Source organism: Zosterops lateralis, assembly GCF_965231275.1.
Source record: "Zosterops lateralis genome assembly, chromosome: 6".
In the NCBI taxonomy this organism is placed as follows: domain Eukaryota; kingdom Metazoa; phylum Chordata; class Aves; order Passeriformes; family Zosteropidae; genus Zosterops; species Zosterops lateralis.
The window spans coordinates 26,487,112-26,507,162 of NC_139761.1; the positions used below are offsets into that span (position 1 = coordinate 26,487,112).

General features: G+C 37.5%; 1 protein-coding gene across 1 annotated transcript in view; it reads right to left on the reverse strand.

The window, feature by feature from the left end:
- The window catches only part of AKAP6 (A-kinase anchoring protein 6), a 254,431-nt gene extending 235,430 nt beyond the window's left edge, over positions 1-19,001 (reverse strand). Inside the window, exon 1 of the mRNA XM_083862864.1 lies at positions 18,937-19,001. The gene's annotated coding sequence lies outside the window, so the exon portion shown is untranslated. The remainder of the gene's footprint in view (positions 1-18,936) is intronic.
- Positions 19,002-20,051: the final 1,050 nt, after the last annotated feature.

Here is a 20,051-nt window from a genome sequence, read left to right on the forward strand (position 1 = left end):
CAAAGCACATAAACCCCTTGAGGTTGAACATCAGACCCAATTAGGTTAATAGAGTTTTACTGATTTGCTCCAGTTGCAAAACTGGTTCAAGTCTTTGTATTCAGAGATATAAGAGTAACAGATTGTACCTTGTTCCTAGCTGAGCATTGGTTCCAACTGTACCTTGTTCCTAACTAAATATACAGTGAGGAACATGCCTCACAATCCTCTCACTAGAATGCTCCTGGATACTTCTCCCAGTACAGTGATGAATTACCCTGATCAAATGTCTTAGTCCTGCTGTTCTTTTAAGCCTTCCAATCCTAACACAATATTCAAATATCTTTGCTTCTCAATTCTGTGTCACAGCTCTAGCTGCAAATGAAATCCTGCACACACGGTCACCCTTCAGTGGTTTCTCAGCACTTGCCTCTTTGGATGAGTCAGAGGTCATTGCTCTGGGTGGTGTCCAGCCTGCAGTTTGAACATTGTGAAATTGGAGCATATTTTAAGCACAGAAAAAGCATCCTAGTTTGCCATCATGGTACACGTAAATATCAAACAGCATTAGAAAGATGCATGTGCTGTCAGCACTTTCACCACTTTGGTTTCTAGACTAGTTCAAGTTGTACACAGATATGTCAGTTATTAAAGTGCTAGTGGCTGGTCTACACCAATGTCCCTAAAAAAGCAAGAGAAATAGTAAGAGTGAAATAAATAAAGACTGAAATAAAGAGAACATGTCTGGTGCCCCTAAAATAAAATTTCACTCCAAGTTATTTATGGTTTTCACAAGTCTTCTCTAACTGATCTGCTAACCAATAAAAACACTCAGATCCAAGCCCTAGGTAAGTCTGAGGGAGAGATTTAACCTCAGTCTACTCAGTACAAGTTAAGGATTCAGGGGCTGACTGCCTCCAGAATATTCACTGAGGCTTCCCTCCAGCTCAGCTTCATTCTCCTGTTTCCTTTTTCTGCCCTTCTTTATTAGAAACGCCTTGCATTGGCTTGATTTTTATATCTTAGTCTACTCATGCATATTTTTACATACAGGAAATTTCAACTGAGAAGCTTAACCTGGCAAGTCCTCCTTCTGACCTGCTGCCCACAAGCAGAAAGTAAAAAAACCATGAAGATTCTGGCTGACCTCATAAAGTGACTAAGAGTAGGGCTTTTGACTTTGGAGAAGCACCAGGATGCAGCAGTTCCACCCAAAAATTTCAAGCAATAGGAAATAGTTATCAGAGGGTGCCTCTTTGAGTAAATTTAAAAAAAAAAAAAATCAGAAAAAAGGTTTATCAGAATGCACATGGACAAGCTATGGCTTATAAATTGAAAGGAATACAACGACTCCTTAAGAGGAGTTTGAGCCTTTCCCTTTCTCACTGGCTACATTTAGATGAGAAAGCAGAGACAGTGAAGAAAGAGCAGCTCCAAGAACAAGTGAAGGCAAAGATGTGGTGTTGGTGTCCACACCCACTCTGCTGACAGATTTATGGCTCAGAGTTTTTTAAGAATACAATGATGGAGAAAAAAAATCAGAAGGTGTTAATTCCTACAGCAAGGGAAGAACCAGGTAGGAGCTAAATTATAACATAAAGCAAATCTTGCTCCTCTTATCTCATTTTGCTGTTGACACTAAACCTTGAAGAATTATGGTTTTCCACTCTTATCTCCCAGATATTCAAGAGAGACTGGGAGCAAAAGTAAGGATAGAAACAGCAAACAATTATTTTTGGCAGAACCACATGTAGCAATTAATATAAGCTGAGCAGAATGTACAAATACAGGCACACTTGTCTAGATACGATTTCTTTGTGAAGTTGTTGACATCAAGTCCAGTACTGAGTAATTTTAAGCAAAAGTCAATGTATTAAGGCTGCTATTACCTATGCCACTATTCAAATCAAAACATTTTCAAATCTCCCAGTACTGGAGGTCTGAAAATATACCAAATGTTGACAGGACATGAAAGAAAGATTCACCTGCATTTCTTTTATGCTTTTGTTACTCTCAAGACTTCTTAGAGCTTAAACTCTATCTAAGTCATCAGAACACTTCAAAATAAACGCCTGAAAAGCTTCTTTCAGTCTAGACCTTGAAGAATATAACACTTAGGCCACATTATAGTGCAATTGATGCCTCAGTTATTGCTAGGATCCTTTATAGCTACTGCAAGGTCCCTGCCCTGTTTCTGGAAGAATCATTCCTAATTTCTGTTTATCACTTCTTATCCTGTTCTGTGGTTAAACTAGTTGGAGCAGTTTCTGAACAGAGAATCTAAGCCTATACCTCAAGTAAATAAAGAGCTAGCATTTTCTCTATTCTCGGACTCGGTAACATCAAGGGGAAAAATTTCTTTTCCACCTTCAGACAGAATAAAGTATCATTACACTGCTTTTCACAGAACTCTGCTCCAATCAAAACAAGGTATGTCCACAGGTATGGGTGTGTGCCAGCAAGAGGAACGAGAAACCTTGAAGAAAAGAGAAGTGGTTGTAGGGAAGCTGCTGCAGGAGCTGCAGAGAGAACTGCCAATGAGTCAAACCAGCCTCCAGGCCAGCACAACAGCCAGGGCTGCTCTGCAGCTGAGCAGGTGCTGCAGGAGGTTGCAGCAGACTACACTGGCCATTACTTCCATAAGGAGAGGGGTGGAAAGGCAGTGCTGATAACAGCTAAGCAAACTGCAAGCCAGGGAAATCCTGAAGCAGCTGCTGGACAGCAAACAGGCAGCAACAGAAAGTCCCCATCACAATGAAATAGAAATGCATGCACAGAATTATTGTATTATATTCTGCTTCCAATTCACTTTCTGCCTAAATTAGAATTAATATTTTAAGGTCCTAAGAGAAATCCACCTTACACTTGGCTGCTCTTGCAGTAATAAGGATTAAATCAATCCTTTCTTCCTTCAGCTCCCCATTGGGAACAAACATATGGCTTCTGAGAGGGTTTGACCCATTTCCCATCTGCCAATGACCAAACTAGAGGCAGTGAAATGCAGCATCAGCACCCATCTATGAGAAGATGGAAAGAGACCTCCTGAAATTAAGATGAACTGATTCATCAAGCAAGAATTTTGAAATAAATGAAAGCTTTTTAATATACAAGAACTCATTAATAAGTACAGGTATTCTTTTATGCAAGTACATTAAATTTTCATATAAATTTATGAGTGATGCTATGATAATGCAAATTTTTCCATAGTAAATATTCAGCCGAAATTATTAGTCAGGCTTATAGTCAGTTATTAGTCTTCAAGATCCCTTTCATCATTATTTTAGTTGCTCGTAGACACTGCATATGGATAATTTTGAAGTAGACACTTGGTCATCCCTACCACACAGCGGGCTGCAGTGAGGGGTTTCTCAAGTTGTAAATTTCATTACTCCAAAAGCAGTCATAGTCCACTAATAATAAATTAATAAGTATATTTATTATATTTATTTAAATATGGTTTTATTGTGTATAAACATACTTATTGATTATCATTATTTAGTGGAGTAAATCCATTAATGTGGCCTTTCTGTTTCAGTGGCTGGATTTCTCTGCATCGATGTGCTATATGCTGCAAAGCTATCAAGTTCATTTATTGTTGTCTCGGGATTTCTATAGTGCACTTCAGTTTGGAATTGCCAGAAGTAGACTTGTCCCAGGACTCTCATCCCAGGATAAAAGATTTATGCATTACATAAATGCATAAATAATAAGATAAAAGATATATGCATTACAGTCTTTGGGAGCTGTAGTCACATCCTTATAGTCACTCATGTCCATCTTTTAAAAATATGCTATAACATGGAGAAGATTTTTATTTCAGTATAGCTCTATCAAGCAACAATCAGCCAAAGCTTGAGTATAGACCTTTTCAGGTTTACCATCATATCAGCTTTGAAGGAATCCAACTCAGCACTTGTACAGTTTAGGAACAAATTAAACATCCCTTCCTCTGGATCCATTTCTCCAAATTCTCTGAAGAATTTCACCCTTCAAAAAACTTTCATAAAAACCAATGCACCTAAATTTGTGTTAGTCCTACTAACAGTAACAAAAGTTATCAAGTGTTAGATGACTCACAGGTTTAGAATGCTACCTCAACTGTCCAACACTTCATTCTAGACAGCAGTTTATTTTGTTCCTATCTTCATTCATTCATTTGGCATTATCCATCATTTCTTTAAGGAAGAAATCCATCATTATCCATCATTAATTTAAGGAATTAAACAAGGTGCACTATTGAATGAAAGGTAAGAGTTGTGAAAATAAAAATACAGTTTTTAGCTTTGAGTTAACTTCCAATCATTCAGAAATTCTGTCTGCTAAATCAATTTTAGGAGAATTGAAGATCAGTGAAAACCAGTGTCTGATCAAAGTCTCAAGAGTTGACAAATTTAGAAACACATTCTTAGGCTTGGTAACCAGCACAATGTTTCTTGAGGTGATTAGCTTCACTGATTTAAGAAAGTTACGGTGTTACAGTTACACATGCAGTAGATAGTAGACACCAAAAGTGTAACGGTGTTTTTTAGTATTTCATTTTTCATTTGGGTCATGTCAGAAAAGCCACAAGAATGTGCTCCCAGAGTGCTTCACAATTTCAAACTGCAGAGCAAAGTAGGACAAAACGTCCCAAAAATTCACATCACAAATTGTTTTGAGGCCCAAGCAAGCACTTAGGCTAATCCACATTAGCCACTGGAATGTTTCTTTTGCCTTCTGAAAAGCCTGAATACCTTGAAGAGACCAAATAACTCCAAAAGACCAATATTTTTTCCTATACATTAATGCTGCAGTCTTCAAACCTACCTATTTTTAGCTGTATTTCAATTTCTCAGTTGGATTTTAACTCTGTTGTTACATGTAATACATTTTTCTTTAGGAAAATATCAATGAAAAATACTGGAACAGCTGTCAGATTTAATATTACCTTTATTCTTACTATTAAAAATTAATTTATTTTTATACCTGAATTTTTTTTTCTTCTAAAAACTTCATAATTCTTGAACTATGTACAATTCTGATTAGGGAGATTTTTTTTTTTTTTTTTTTTTTTTTTTTTTTTTTTTTTTTTTTTTTTTATGAAAGACTAGACAACTTGAAAGAGGTTTTAAATACATGGCCAGAGAGAGTGGTCAAACACTGGAAGAGCCCTCTTAGCTATTAGTGTTTGATGGCCCAAGCCTGTCAGTGTTTAAGAGGCATTTGGTCAACATGCTGGTTGGTGCTGAAGCAGTCAGACAATTGGACAAGATGATTGTTGCAGGTTCCTGAAAACTGAACTATTTTATTCTACATTATTAAATATCAACAACTAGAAAGGTTGATAAATTATCTTTTGTTATTCTTTGTATTTTAGACAAGAGATATTTTTTTTTAATCTCTGCAAATCAATAGTGACTTACTTTTAGACAAAAACTGTTCATATTTAAAAGACTATAGCTGGTATTTCAGAAGGTTCATTCCTTATTTAACAGCTCATTACATTACACTGTTTCCTTCTTTTCACCCAGAAAATAAGTTTAGTTTATGGTTTCAATGTGGTTCTCTTCTAATCTCTGAAACACAGAGGAAAACAATATTTTTTCTGGGTGGCAATGATACACAAAGTTTTTCCAAATTACAGAATGCTGTCAGTTTATTTTTGTCAATAACTGGCTTCAGAGGTTCCTCAACATCATCAAAAACTGTGGTGGAACTACTATTGCCTCTTTTGACATATAACTGTGTATTAAGGACTTACTCATTAACTGCAAGCTTATAGCCAAGAGGGTAAGGATATAGACCTAAAAAGCTTTGTAATGGGATACGCAGCATTTCACTGTTAAGCCATTCATCCACATCTGGTGTAGCTTAGCAGTGACCTAAAATCATTACCGTATGACGGCTCCTTCCTAAGTTATGCAAAAGGAACCATTTAGTCCAGTTTCTAAACTGAGGAAATATGCACATCACAAAGGACCCATTAAAACATCCTGCAGAGTCTCCAAGGATTAAAAAAATGAGCTTGCTTAGCCAAAGTTAAATTTATTATTACTGTGTTCTTAAACTGCTGCTGATTCATTTTCTGCATGCTGTAACCATACAGGATAAAGCCAGCAGATTCATTTTTTGCATATTTTACTTTTTAACTCTTAAACATTATTCCAAATATGATAAGAAATAGTGCATCGTAGCCATTAAATGACCACAGAGGAGCTTGCAATGTTCGTGTTGTTTTGACAGGAGCAGAATAGGAGCAAAGGCCTGTGGGTTTTTTAAGCAGCAGTTGTGTCCTGTTTATTTCAGCTGTTACCTTATTCTCCCTTGGCTTCTTGTAGCCTTCAGCAAACCCACTCAGCCTCCAGTAACCCAATTTTTCCCCCCTCTTCTCCCTGGCCAAATTCTTCCTGCTCTGTGCCCCTTCTCTGAGGCTTTATGCAGACTGTGACTCTCAGCACCAGCCTGTTCCCAGCTGCCTTCCTACACCTTCCCATGGAGCAGGAAACCCTGATCCCACAAACACACCCTGGGCACATTCTTTTCTTCCTCACAAATCCCTTCCCTGTCTGCCCAAGCATCCTAAAAGGATATTGACTCATGTTTAACACTCCCCACTTATTTCTAGCAGCAAGGAACACTTGTCAAAAAACAAGAAGTTTGTTATAGGTCATGTAGGAGGTCATGGCACAAATCTTTAACAGCCTCTCACACACCTGCCATGTTTCTGGTACATAACTTTGCAGGCCTGCTCTCAGATTTGTGGTAGCACAGTGGGCATTTGGGGCGGGGAGGAGATACCTGGGACTTTTTTGTGCATCTGGTTGTGACAATATATATGACATACAAGTCTGTCTGACAACGTTGATGATAACAACAAGCATAGAAATACAACACTAAGATCAAAATGGATCACAGTACTGTGTTTGGCTTATTTGTCTCTAGGATCTAGAAAAAAAACCCCTGGCATTTACCATAACTACTATTGACTTCTCCAAAATCACGTTGAATTACATCAGCAGATGGAGTTGTGATTTTTGACCCTAATGTTCTTATATTGCCTGTCTACTTTGTCATTGTTATCTCTGCTTTGTCATTATATAGGACTTCATTCCTTAGGGTTACCATAAATAATTCCCGTAAATCCACATTTTAAGTTTACCACCATGCTTTAGTTCAAAAAATTCACTGTGCAAAGCTTTGTTTCCTATACAACAAGGACCTTTTATTTTCAGATTCAGTACTAGGAATTCTTTAATATTTCAGGTAAGAGTGAAACAAAATCAATAAAATGCTAAGACATTATCAACAATTATAACCCACTCCACACAAAAATCAATAACTTTTTCAATCTCGCTTTCAAGCCCTGGATACCTTACTTGGCCTTTCAGAAAATAAAGTCACTCCTTTAAAGCTTTTGATTTATTCTTGAAGATTTTGGCTATTTTATCCTTTTAAAGCTATATTTCAAAAATTGAAGCCAGGAAAAAATTTGGTTATACTGTTTTATCATCTCTCAAGAAGGCAAAATACTCATGTTAGACGCTCAAAAAAATTAGTTTAAAACCTACCTGCATAGTATTACTGGCACTCAGACCATAATCAGCTTCCCAGTACACAAAAAACACTTCAGTGCTCCACAGTACTATAATAGCAACATGAACTTCATAGACAAAACTAATAACATTTTCATTTTCGGGCAGGAAACTCAGGAGCAAGATTATTCCCAAATCTTTGCAGTCCCACAACCCCTTATCAAACCTTTCAATCTCAAATGAGGCACATACGTTTCTAATGTTTTTACTTCTTCCAAGAATTCAGCTTGGCTTTGTTCAATTTCGTGACACTTTCCTTGGGGAAATCATAGAATCAGGAAAAAAATACCCAAACACAAAACTCACGCAACATGGGAAGGTATTGGGCCTGAAGCTTATTAATGACCCTTGAATAAGACCTACAGATTTATATTTCCATTAGAAGTGAAACATGAGAAATCAGCAGGAGTCGAGTTAGATCTGTACCAAGAACTAAGCAGCACCTGAGGCAAGATTCAATGGGATGGCTGTAAGAGGTGCAGCAGAGAAATAATTGTGAGAGGGAGTAAGTGCTAAGGCAGCTTCAAGAATAACATAATGTTGATCTTTTGGAGCAACTCCAAAATATAATTTATCAGCGTGCAATATCATCACTGGTAATAAACCCCACTCAGTGCTGCTGTGCTGCAGACCCTGCTCCTCCCAGCCTCTGCACAGCTCCCAAGGGAACTCTGACAGCCTTCCTCCTCATCACTGCTGCAGGAATCTTCTCACTGGAAGCCATTAAACTACCATTATGCCTTTTAAAATTTTTTAAAAACCCCCTCTCAGAAGCTTGGATTTTAGGGGGATGGGGGGAGTGCTAATCAAGTTTTCCATGCTGCATTTCAACATGTCCTAGATTTGTTGGAGTCAACATCCCTGGTGAACACTCATCTGTGTCAAGGGAATTATTAGGTATGTGTCTCCTTTCCCACCTTGTACATCTACATCTATAATCTCTTTAAAGAATAATGTTTTTCCCCACATTGAGAAAGGATATTATTGGTATTGCATTACCATCCATGACTGATAACATTATAGGACTTTCAGGCTTCAAAGATGGCAGTTGCTAATTGACACAATTATTTTATCAAATGGCTGGTGGTCTGCCCTATATTTACATCTTTATCAGCTTCCTAAATGGTCATTGCACAGAATTTTGGGTCTATTATCCTTTTTCATGCCATTTGAATCTAACTTTGATTCTGTGATATCTTAGATCTCTTAGAAGAAGGAAGAAAGCTACCTTGGGCTTGTGGGCCAGCTGGCAGTTATGAACTATCAGAAAAGGAGGACTTTAATAGAGTCTCACGGCACAGATTGTATTTTCCCTGCTTTCAGTAAAATGATTTGAAAGACTGGAATAAATCACTGTGCATCCTGGCCCAGGAGATAACCACCTCTAAGTAGTAAATACATCCACCATTTTTCTAATAAAGGGATTTATTCTATCCAAAGATCCTTTTCTCAGCTGCCTGCAGGGAGAAGTGAAATGCTGGACTTCCTTCCTGCACTGGGCTGTCAGGACATGTTATTCTGCTGATCAAGGATCTTCAAGTACCCAACACTAATCAGTCCAAGACAGGCTAATTATAATCCCTGAGGCCACCTCCAGTCTAGGAAAATATTGCTAAAAAAACCCCCTATGAACCTTGCCAAGCTGGCATTTTTCCTAGCACCAAGTGGTATCAAATTTCCTTTGCAGACTGTATAATTTTCAGGTTGGATATAGCTGGGGGAAATATCATTTCACAGGCTGAAGGTTTGTTGAGGTTCTCTGTAACCTTTCCCTTCCCTGTGGTTCTCCTATACCAATGAAAGCACCTGACAAATAAAAAAAATGTTATTTTATCTTCATATTTTTTCTTAAGTAATTGCTATCCATAGCCTGAATTTATTAAGGCTTAGTTAAAACCAAGAGGTATTACTCAGATTTAAAGAATCCATCAACAATTAACAGTCAGTAAGACAGAGAAATGCACCATTTAATTTCTAGACCATTCGATAAAGTTCAATAAAACATGCTGTTGGAGTTCACGTATGTCTAATCTCAGCACTAATCTTAGGTGCTGAGTTTAGCAGACTAGCTTGTTTAATTTACATATTAAATACATCCCCAGATTTAATTTTTAACAATTCAAAAGATGAATAAATATAAGAATCAGAGCTTCATGCCAGTGTATAGGGCTAAGTAAGACGTAACTGAAGTGGATTCTGAATTATATTAGGAGTCCGAAAACAATAGAGGTTAATTTGAGGTCTACTTTTACTCTTTATCACTCAAACTGTCTTTCTTGCATGTTCCTCCTCCCTGAACTATTGGCATATTAGTTGGAAATATACACCCTTAGCTCACTTGACACAGATATTCTGGTTTCAAAAATAAATATTTATTAGACTGGAAAGAGCAATATCTCCACAACCCAGGGGATTGCCTAATTCAGAGCAGATGTTAGTCCCATATATCTTACATCTCATTTTAATGCATATCCCACCTATCAATAGCTGCTTTGGGTTGTGTGCTCTCGGAACAAAACCTAGGCAATAAGTTTTCATGAACATCAACAATTGGTGTTTTGATGAGTCTGCAATGACTGAGAAGATAGCATCTTGTAGAACAATTATTATCAATCTCTAATTTTGGAAAGGAGCCCTTGGAGATCATGCAAAAGCATGGCAGGGCCCCCTTTCACAAACCCCAGTATTTTCTTTTTAAGAAGAATAGCATGGACATATTGCCTCAAGCTTTATAGACCAGGTGGTGCTGCCTCTCTGTCTATATAGAAATCACTTTGACTCAGCCAGTCAAAGTTTTCAGTATTTGCCTGGTCATTTCAAACTTAATTGTAGTATTAAGTTGATATTTTCAATTCAGCAGGCTCAACAGTTTCAATTTGCCTACATTACTTATAAACGTAATTTTGTGCTACAAAAACCACTGAGCTTCCAATACATTTTGTAAATGTTCTACCGTGCAATCTTTTACCTAAGACCAAAAATCCCCAAAGATAATTTCCTTTCTTTAGGTTTTAACATTGCGTTTTCCAGCACTCACATCTCTTTCATTCAGCCATTTTCCCTTGCACCACTCTCTCTGGTATCTGCTCCTGTCTTGCCTGTATGTATCTATGTGTGAAGTTAAATTGGCAGTGGTGTCACCTAGCAGGTGGTTTGCAAAGGGAATTAATATTATTGTGTCCATTCTGCAGGTGACATGCAAGGGGCACAGATAGAGAGGCAATGTGAAAGAAGCATTTTTAGTACCAGAGGCAGAAGCAGTTTCCAGTCTCCTTGATTCAACTATCACAGGCCACTGCCTTTCCTGTAGCTTATAACTTCTCTGAACAACTTTTATCCTCTATCCTTTTACACTAAAATTTAAACTGAGGAATTCCCTCTACTAATTTCAGTACATTTTCATGACAAGAACAGGAGGTAGAACACCTAAGATCTTACTCAAACAAATACTAATTAAATACCAGTGTTCTACAGAAATCATCATTCAGGACCTCAAGATGCTGACAAACAATTCTCTATACTGCCTGACAAGAACAGGAACAACAGACAACTGAGGGGGATTTGTCTCTTGATTAAAGTGACTTTACATATTCCAGCAAAGAAAAGGAATCATATAGGTGGGACCAGCAAATGAAACTGAACTTCCAATCAAATTCAAAATGACCTAACAAAGCAGAACAGAAGGAATAATTAAGAAGTTTGCAGTGTAATCCATCAAAATACAAAATCAAGCCTCTCCATTTATTTAAAAGTTTGCTTTAAAAAGCTACTGCATTGCAAACAGGTGCAAAGCACTTTGGGGATTAAAATTCTTTTCTTCTGAAAGAGCTAAGAACATTATTGCTGATACACTGTTTATACATCACGCACAGACTATATTTAGATTCCACCTTCTCCAGATACAAGAAAATCCCGATTTTCAAAGGTTATCTGTGCGTAATAGCATAAAAAAAGTCCTTGCTGCTGTTAATGACCTAGTAAAATACTAGGATGAAATATTGAGAAGGAATAAGACTAGATGGCATATTAAAGATCTATAGAATAGACCCTGCATATTTTAATAGCTGACCCTTAAAATGGCAACTTACATATCTGCTGTGTCATTGCCTTAGCAACAGACTAGACATGCTGAAATCTGACACATAACAGGCTTTTCCAGCTGAAGCTATGGGTTTTAAGGGGAGGGGTTTTTAGCAACTGAAATTTGATTTATTATTCTAAAAAAATGGTATGTTTTAGGAGACAAGCTGTGCAGCTTAAAGTACAGGAAGAACACATACTAGCTAGTATAACCTTGGCCAGAGAATTAGTCTCTTCAGCAAGAAAAGCTGTTTCTAAACACAATCTAGCACACTTGAAAATTGTAAGCAGCCTGGAGTAGCTTCAGGCAACAACTTTGAAATAATAACTTTCCTTATTTGAAAACATTCTCAATAAACCATAGTTATTCTATCAATAGCACTCAGCTCTTAAGTACAGTTTTTCATGACAAAAACTAAGTGTCAAGAAAAGTTTTTTGTTAGTTTTTTCATCCTTAATTAGCATTTAGTCTAAGACTCGTTTTGCAATATCAGCTGGAAAACTATTTTATACAGCCCTCAGACTTAACGATATCAGTCTCCTTTCTTTTTGATTTGTGTTCATTGTACATATTCTATCAGTCTCTCAAATAAATACTTTCCAAAAACTTATTTATATATATACATATATAATTGAAACGGAAAAAGTGTAATACAATCAACTGTTCAACAGCATCTCTTGGTGGGCTTGGTTACCAACATCTAATGTTGTACTATGTAATGCAAAAAAGGCATCTGTCCTTACTTTCCAATTCTCTACCTAATGAGCATAATATTTCAGTTAGTAGGTATATTGTTTCCTTTTTTTATCTATTTTGCAGACGTGTTTTGATGGTCGTAGCAGAGAATATTCTGTCACAGCAATCTGTTAAACAAAGGATGAGCACTTATCTAGCCAATAAGGGAAATGCTGTTTTAAAACTTTCAAAACAAACGTGGGGTTTTGTTGTGCTGTGAGGCTTTTTTTAAGCCAAGAAGTGCGCAGGACTTTTTCCTTTTTGTTGCAAATTAAATGCATAAAGGTGCAGCTTTTTGTTACATCTAAATCAATACAGTTAAGGTTTGTCTAAAACATTATGATAAGCAGATACTTCTCTTTTGAAAACTAGAATGTTCCAAAGCCTCGTGTTAATTTGCAGTCTAGTTTACAGTTGGTAACAACCATTTTTTGCCTTAAATCTCTTGACAGTTCATGGTGGATCTCTGCTAAAAGCTCAGCTTTATCCAGTAAAACCATGACCAATTAAAAACAGCCAACCTCAGAAAACAAACAGAAGCACAAACAAGAAAATACAAAGACAGGTAGATAAAAGATTATAATTTTTTTAAGTTCTATATAAGCAACAGGAAAAATAGCTTTTTCTCCGGTCTGCCAGAGATTTTCCAAGAAACTTGGGCATGTTACTTATCCTTTATAAGGAAATATTTAGGAAAAGTGAGTAAAAATTATTCATGTCTATTTAAGCTGAAAATCAAGGCAAACAAGTCAGAAAAGACTTGACTGTTTCTCGGGTGCCTTTAAAGGCCCTAGCACTGTAAAAGCTCTATCCAAGCTTCAGTAGAGAGATCTGAATTTTGTTATTTTAAAACAGAGTAATAACCCTGAAGTCCCATGAGTTTCCCGTATCTAAACTTGCACAAACCACTTTTTAGAAACCAACCAGAAGAAACGCAACATTTTCCCAAGGGATTTAAATAAGAAAAGAATGACAACTTTGTAGAAAAAAGTTATTACAGGCATATAATTCAGGAACAGCAAGCTGGAAGGAGAAAGTAAGACACAGAGGAACTCAACACATGATGGATTTGAGAGGTGCTGAAAACAAATACAAGTCTAAGACAATCTGCAAGGAGGACTTATGAAAGTTACACAGGACGCATTTTAAGACTGAAGTAGAGATTCAGCTATAAGCTTTTAGACCAGAGGAAAAACACTGAAAAAAAAAAAAAAAAACACACAAAACAAACAAACTTATGTATTCAGATACTAGCATTCTTCATTTTATCTGCACATCTAGCTGGCAAATCTTTATATTAATATTTGACAGCACATGAAGCAACTTCATGTCTGCATCCTAACCCTGGACCAGTGACAACCTTGAACTACAAGAGAATCAGCACAAGGCAGCTCTTGAAAGACAAAAAACATATACAAAAGAAATAGATATACAGTAAGACTGAAAGCAGAACTAATTACTGCAGTTGGGTGCTTCCCCAGTCAAATGCTAGGAGTCTTTTAGTACAACCTCATGCTAACAAAGGCTATCTTTCTAAGTGTGTCAGCTCCCATGAGACACTGTGCCATGGAGGCTGAGAAAAGTATTTTATAGAGCTATTTCCTCATCGAAATCATCATCACTTGAAAGACCACTTTGCCAAAGAGAGAATGCGCATTTCAACTAAATGCTCAGTATACTTTGGGTCTCTGAGAGCAGCTGGATGTGGAACACCAGCAGTGCTGGGGGTTGGTTATTCCTGTGCGTGCTGCCCCAAGGCTCAGGTGCTGCCCCTTCTTGAAGCCTTTTTGCTGCCTCATCCTACAGAACAGTCAGTCTTCCAGAGCCAACTGCTTGCCCTGAGTGCTCTTACCAGTTCCACAAGCCACTGGGCTGCCAAATGTTAAGCGTCAATACAATTCGCAGTGCTCATTCTCCACCCTTAACTTTGAGGCTGATCCTCTCCTCAAGACACAAAGATTATCCCCCAGGTTGGAGGACACTCCTGATATCTACAAGCTATCTCTACTTCCAGGCACCTTAGAAGACATTCTTTACACAGCTGGGGGAAGGTCCCTTATTGCCTGGCACTGAACACTGGACAAGCAGGGGACAACAGCATTTTGGCCAAGTCTGCCAGGGCAAGCCTTCATCTGACACATGCCATGAGAACTGAGTTCATGCAGAGTGGAGAGTATTCCTGGCTTGAAACATCTTGTCTGAAAGTGCCAGATATTGTAAACTACACAGAGCTGAATTTTTTGACCTTGGAGGGATGAAAAGCTGAGTCAGCCTTGCTGGGATTCAAAGCACTCAGATGTCCAGATATTTGAAACCTGTCTTATGTGCACCAAAGCAGGAGGGGAAGATCTATCTGGATTGTTTTTTAATTTATGCCCTCTTTTCCTCAGAACCAAAGCTTTCCTGTAGGCTTTTTAAAAATAAGAAAAAAAATTTGCTTCAGGAAAGCATATTCTGATACTCAAAGAGTGAGTTTTGTGGTGACCCTTCTGACATTACATATACACATAAATATGACCATACCAAACTAATGGAAGGATTTATATTACACACTTTTAGCAGTTTTTTAATTGATATGAAGTAGGGGTAGATACTTTTATTTTTAAATCTACAGAAAATATAAGACATAAAACTGAATATGAGAAAGACAATACTCCACAGGTCTTTGGCCCAAGAGCACTGATCAAACAGCACACATGCTTGTGCAGCAGACGAGGTACAGACAGGTTTTAAGCACTGAAAAAAATGAAAATTACTACAGTAAGAGCTTGTTAGGGTTAGAAACACAGCTGAGGTCTGCCTTGGCCTCTGCCAAAGTCTCCAGAGGCTGAAAAGTCCAAGATGGGAGCTGCCTTTTTAGGAGAATTCTGGATTATCAGAGTGATGTCAGATGTGATACTCATTCACTGCCACTTTCACCCACTGTATGTCCTGTTCCCTCACTAATCAAGTTTCCTTTTGGTTCTCCATCCAGCTCAGCTTTTCCATTGATTCCTTCCTTTCCTATGGCAGGAAAGCCTTGGCCCAGTCTGGGTGACTCATACGCAGCTTTTTTATTTTCTGCAGCTAGAATCTGCTTTAATGACTGTCCATTTTTATATAAAAAAGGAAAAGCAAAAGCCAACTTTACCCAGTCCAGTCCACAGAAATGTTAGCATTCAGACATAAACTAGTTGCAACATGATTTCTTGATGTCATCTTCTCATTCATGTATCATTAATTTTGTCCCAGTAACACTAGTATAATATCTTGTTACAAAATGTAAAGAAATTTCATTATAAAACATGGGCCATACTTACAAAATGTAAATACAATATTTCAACAGAGACACATGATATCTTTTAATACACATTATTTTTTTTCCTACTAAAAGCAACTCTGGAACTTCAGACGTTCTGCCCCTCTCCAAAGCTAGGAGCACTCAGAAGAGACCAGGAAAAAAATCAAGCACAGAATTTTGCCAATATTTCTTTCATGACGCAGCAGTGGCTTTTACAGAGGGTGCAAGTAGACTAGGACAAAGCATGAGAATTTTTTAATCATTTCTAATTCCTAAATTATTTTTAAGGAAATATTTCACCAGCATTTTGGAAATGCCACCAATTCTAATCAATACCTGAGCACTTCTGATAGTGATCCCCTTTGACTAGACTTTCAAGGGATGAGTTGTTGAACAGCTTCACTCCAGATCTGTCAGAGGGGGGAGGCACAAGACACCCATTCACTGTTCTACTGTAATGTGACCTACAGAAGATAAAGTTCAGACATAGGGCTCCCTCAACTCCTCTTTAGAGAAGAAAGAGAACTTCTTTCCATTGAGGGCATACTCTGGTCCCCTCTAGGTAGGCTTTGCATTGTTGTATGGTGAAAAAAACCCTACAAAGTGTTAAAAATTGTACCAACTTCCATTGCTGTGGTGGGGTTTTATCATCAGCTCCTACAGCTGCTTTGGGAAGAACCAAGCTTCTGTTTCTCTCTGCACTGACTGCTAAGCTATGTAAGAACTACTTAACTGATGATATAATAAAACCCTTCAGAGCAAAGTAAAGATTAAACAGTAACACCCTTTCAGTTCATTGGTACACGCCCATCTCCAGCTCCACGTCAGTATGATTCTGCATGTACAGAAGAACTCCAGCCTTCAGATTAACTGTTCTAATCCAGCTACTTGGGGGAAGAATACATGTATTTACAGAACATATTGCCTTCAGTAATGGTATAAGGCCAGCTGTGAAACAAAGCTGAAAGCAACACAATTTTCACACTCTCTCACTTGTACCAGTTATGAATGTGCCCCAACAACAAGCAGAACTGTTATATATCTTTAGTGTTTCTACATTTGGTTTTGCTCTGACTCAGGCAATCAGGATTGCTCTTCATAGTAAGGCTTTCTTCATCACTCCATACTTTTCCATATCCTCACAAACAGATCTCAGTGCAACATTTGGGCCCATACAAAAATGAACAGGAAGCATTCTGTAATCAAAGTATTCAGCAGGAGTCAGAATTATCGGAGATTACCAAGAATCAAGTAGCATCATCACAGCTCCATTATTAGCAAGTGTTTCCCAGAGCAAATAACACTGTGAGAAGTGTGAGGAATAGAGAGTAACAGGAACTTTTTAAAAAGTGTTCAAAAAACAACATGGTTTGTATTCTTATTATTAGGGGGAAAAAATTCTTCACTGGGGGCTTCATAGTAGGTCATGCTTCCATTAATACCATCAAAAGCTAGGGTTTTTTTCACCAGCTATGTTTCCCCTAAGTTTTAACATTGATCTGAGAAATTCTACTTTTAGCAAGTCACTTTAAAAATCTAAGAAAATACATTTATTATTACTGATGATAATAAAAACATAATATTTAAACCAGAAATATCTTACATCCACATCTTATTAACTGTTTTTATGATCCCTGAGTTGCATGCTGTAGGCCTTGCTCACCAGCTCTCTTCACACTGATTCTGACACTAGGCAGACATCAGCTGTCCCACCCTACCCCCATCCTCCTGCTAACTCATCCCCCTTCTGAGTTTGCCTGATGGGAACAGAGCAAGTGCAGGAGACCACTACTTTCATACAGCAAAACGCATCACAAATAAATAGAACATCATTCTAATAATTATTTTACAGTCATTTGCTTTGTGTTTTGCAGTGCAGAAAAAAACAACAGATGTACCCAGACCATGCTGAAAAAAGCATACATGATTCTGTACAGACAGTCTAATTAAGATATAAGAGCTCTATTCCAGCTTGTGCCAGACAAGACCATCACACACACCCCTATGAAGAGTATTCAGATCTCATTACATTTATTACTTTACCAATTTAAGGGACCAAAGCCCACAATAGATATTGATAACGCTACAAAATTAGTGGTTGCTTTTTTCTTGCTGCACTTTTGAAATATAAACTACACAGGGAGAAACAGAGCCAGAGACCACTCCCTAATTCCTAGTGGACATATTGATCAATTAAAATGACATGTGTCTGGTCTTTTCTTTCCTTCTAATAGCAAGCAGCTGAAACACAATATTTCAAACGCGCAAAATCAAGCAATAATGTTATTATATACCATCCAGCAAGATTACCTTGAAGTTACGCAAAATAAACCAAGCCTCGAGAAGTAAGACCTTAATACAACATAAGCAAATATTGAATGTTGTAAAGAATTACTAAATACCATAGACATGATTTTAACCAGCTTTCTAAATATAAAAGATAAGTGTTTTCTTCCCAAGATAGAGGTGAAAACCTTTTTAATTATTCTTATTATTTTATTCATAGCAAACCCCCTCAGAATGCTTGAATCTTTGGCTACACCTTTTACTGCAGTTGCAGCAGAAAAAAAAACTTGTTTTCTTTCCTGTAAAAGATAGATCTAAAATTCACTAAATTCATATTATAATTTTAAAAATAGTCTCAAAGAAAGTAAAACAGTAAAAGAGATAAAAGCCACAGTCCTTTCAAAACATTTGGTTATTGTTTGACAATTAAATCTATGCTTTGCTTTTTTAAGAATACCAGTAGAAATAGGACAGTACTGAACCATGTTTAAAATCAATACTGTTCCAGTTGCTTGTTCAGCACCGGTTTGCACAGTATTTTCAGTTCTATCATGCTATGGGAGGCCAATGAAAGTAAATAGGTGATGTTCATGCTATTGAGACAAAATAGGTTCAAAGAGGAGGTAAACATAATAGGAATGCTTAAAGGAAGAGACAGGGAAAAGAACAACCTGTGTTTATGGCATTAGAATTGAAAACAGCTATTCTTTCCATTTAAGCAAATAAAACAGTAGGTAGATTAATTGGATTGTGAAATTTAAATATATCCTCCTCAAGTATTAAGGCTATTATCACAAATGTAAAGGCAAGTGTAAACATTCAGACTGAATGCATTTTCTGTAGGCCTTTGTCTTAGCCTGCCTGCCTGAAAATAATATTTAGGCATGCAGCATCTTTCTTCAAAATGATTTTTACAAGGCAAAACCCACTTACATTAGAAAAACCTTATAAAAGAGGAAAAAATAACCCTGCAATTAAGAACAGCGCAATATTTTGCAACTCACCATGTCCTGTTCAAATCATCCTCTTTTGATGTTTACGGCACATCTGTAAGATGCAATACTAGGAGGTGCCTTGTGTGACCTGCTGCATGATGCTGTGACATCAGTTCAGATGATGCAGCTCATTATGGGAAAGGCTGCTGTTGCTATGGCAACTGAGATGTGATACGAATCCTTACTGCATTTCCAGGGGAGTCCGAGACAATACGGAAGCCCTTTAAAGAAACAGACAAAATGCAAACAGCCTTTTAAAGTATGGTGCCACAGATTTTAGAGTCCATGTTAGTACATGCCTGTTGGTAAGGAATATCTTAAACAAATTATTCCTACGTGACAATACAGATTTGAGATGTGCAAGCTATAAATTATTTCTATATTTAAAACTTAATATTGTGTGTGTCAATTTAAAAACAAATTTTATAAGTCAAATTTGGTTATCATGTAGGGGAACCTTACTTAAAATAAACTGTCAATAGCATGATTTTAACACTAAGCCTCTACAGACAGTAGTTATTGAACAGTATTTTAAGAAATATATATTTTCACTCTGCCCCACCCTGCTCCTACATCCAATCTGTCACTTACAAGAAAAATCTTGTTGCTAGGGAAAAACACTTGATACTTCAAAATGAGCAGATTTAACACTGTTGAATGAATGACAATGAGGTTTTTTAAAAAAAAATGGCTGGGGGGTGGCTTTTTATTCAGGAGAGGGTAAAGAAGTTTCTAGCCAACCAAGTAAAAATCTCCTTATCATTTTTCAACTGTAGGACAAACTGCACTGCCCTCTGCATGCTGAGTAGCCTGGCTTTCATCTGCCCATCAGACAGAGAGATGAGTGAAGACTCTGAAAGCTCTGAGCAAGCTGCTGCTAGTGCCCAGTGGGCCACAGTGCTGCCAGCCTCCAGGCAGAGCAGGAAGGCTGGCAGAGCAGAGAGCCCCTCCCCATAACCCTCCTGAAGGCCTGGGGCTGGAGGCTGAGCCTGCAGACATTACCTTCTGCACCAGGAACCTACTCACATCCTCTGCTCAGAGCAGTGATGAGAGAAGCAAAGGTTATATGAACAAGTACTAAAAGGAGCTGCCTGGAAATTAAAATTCACAACTAAAGAACCACC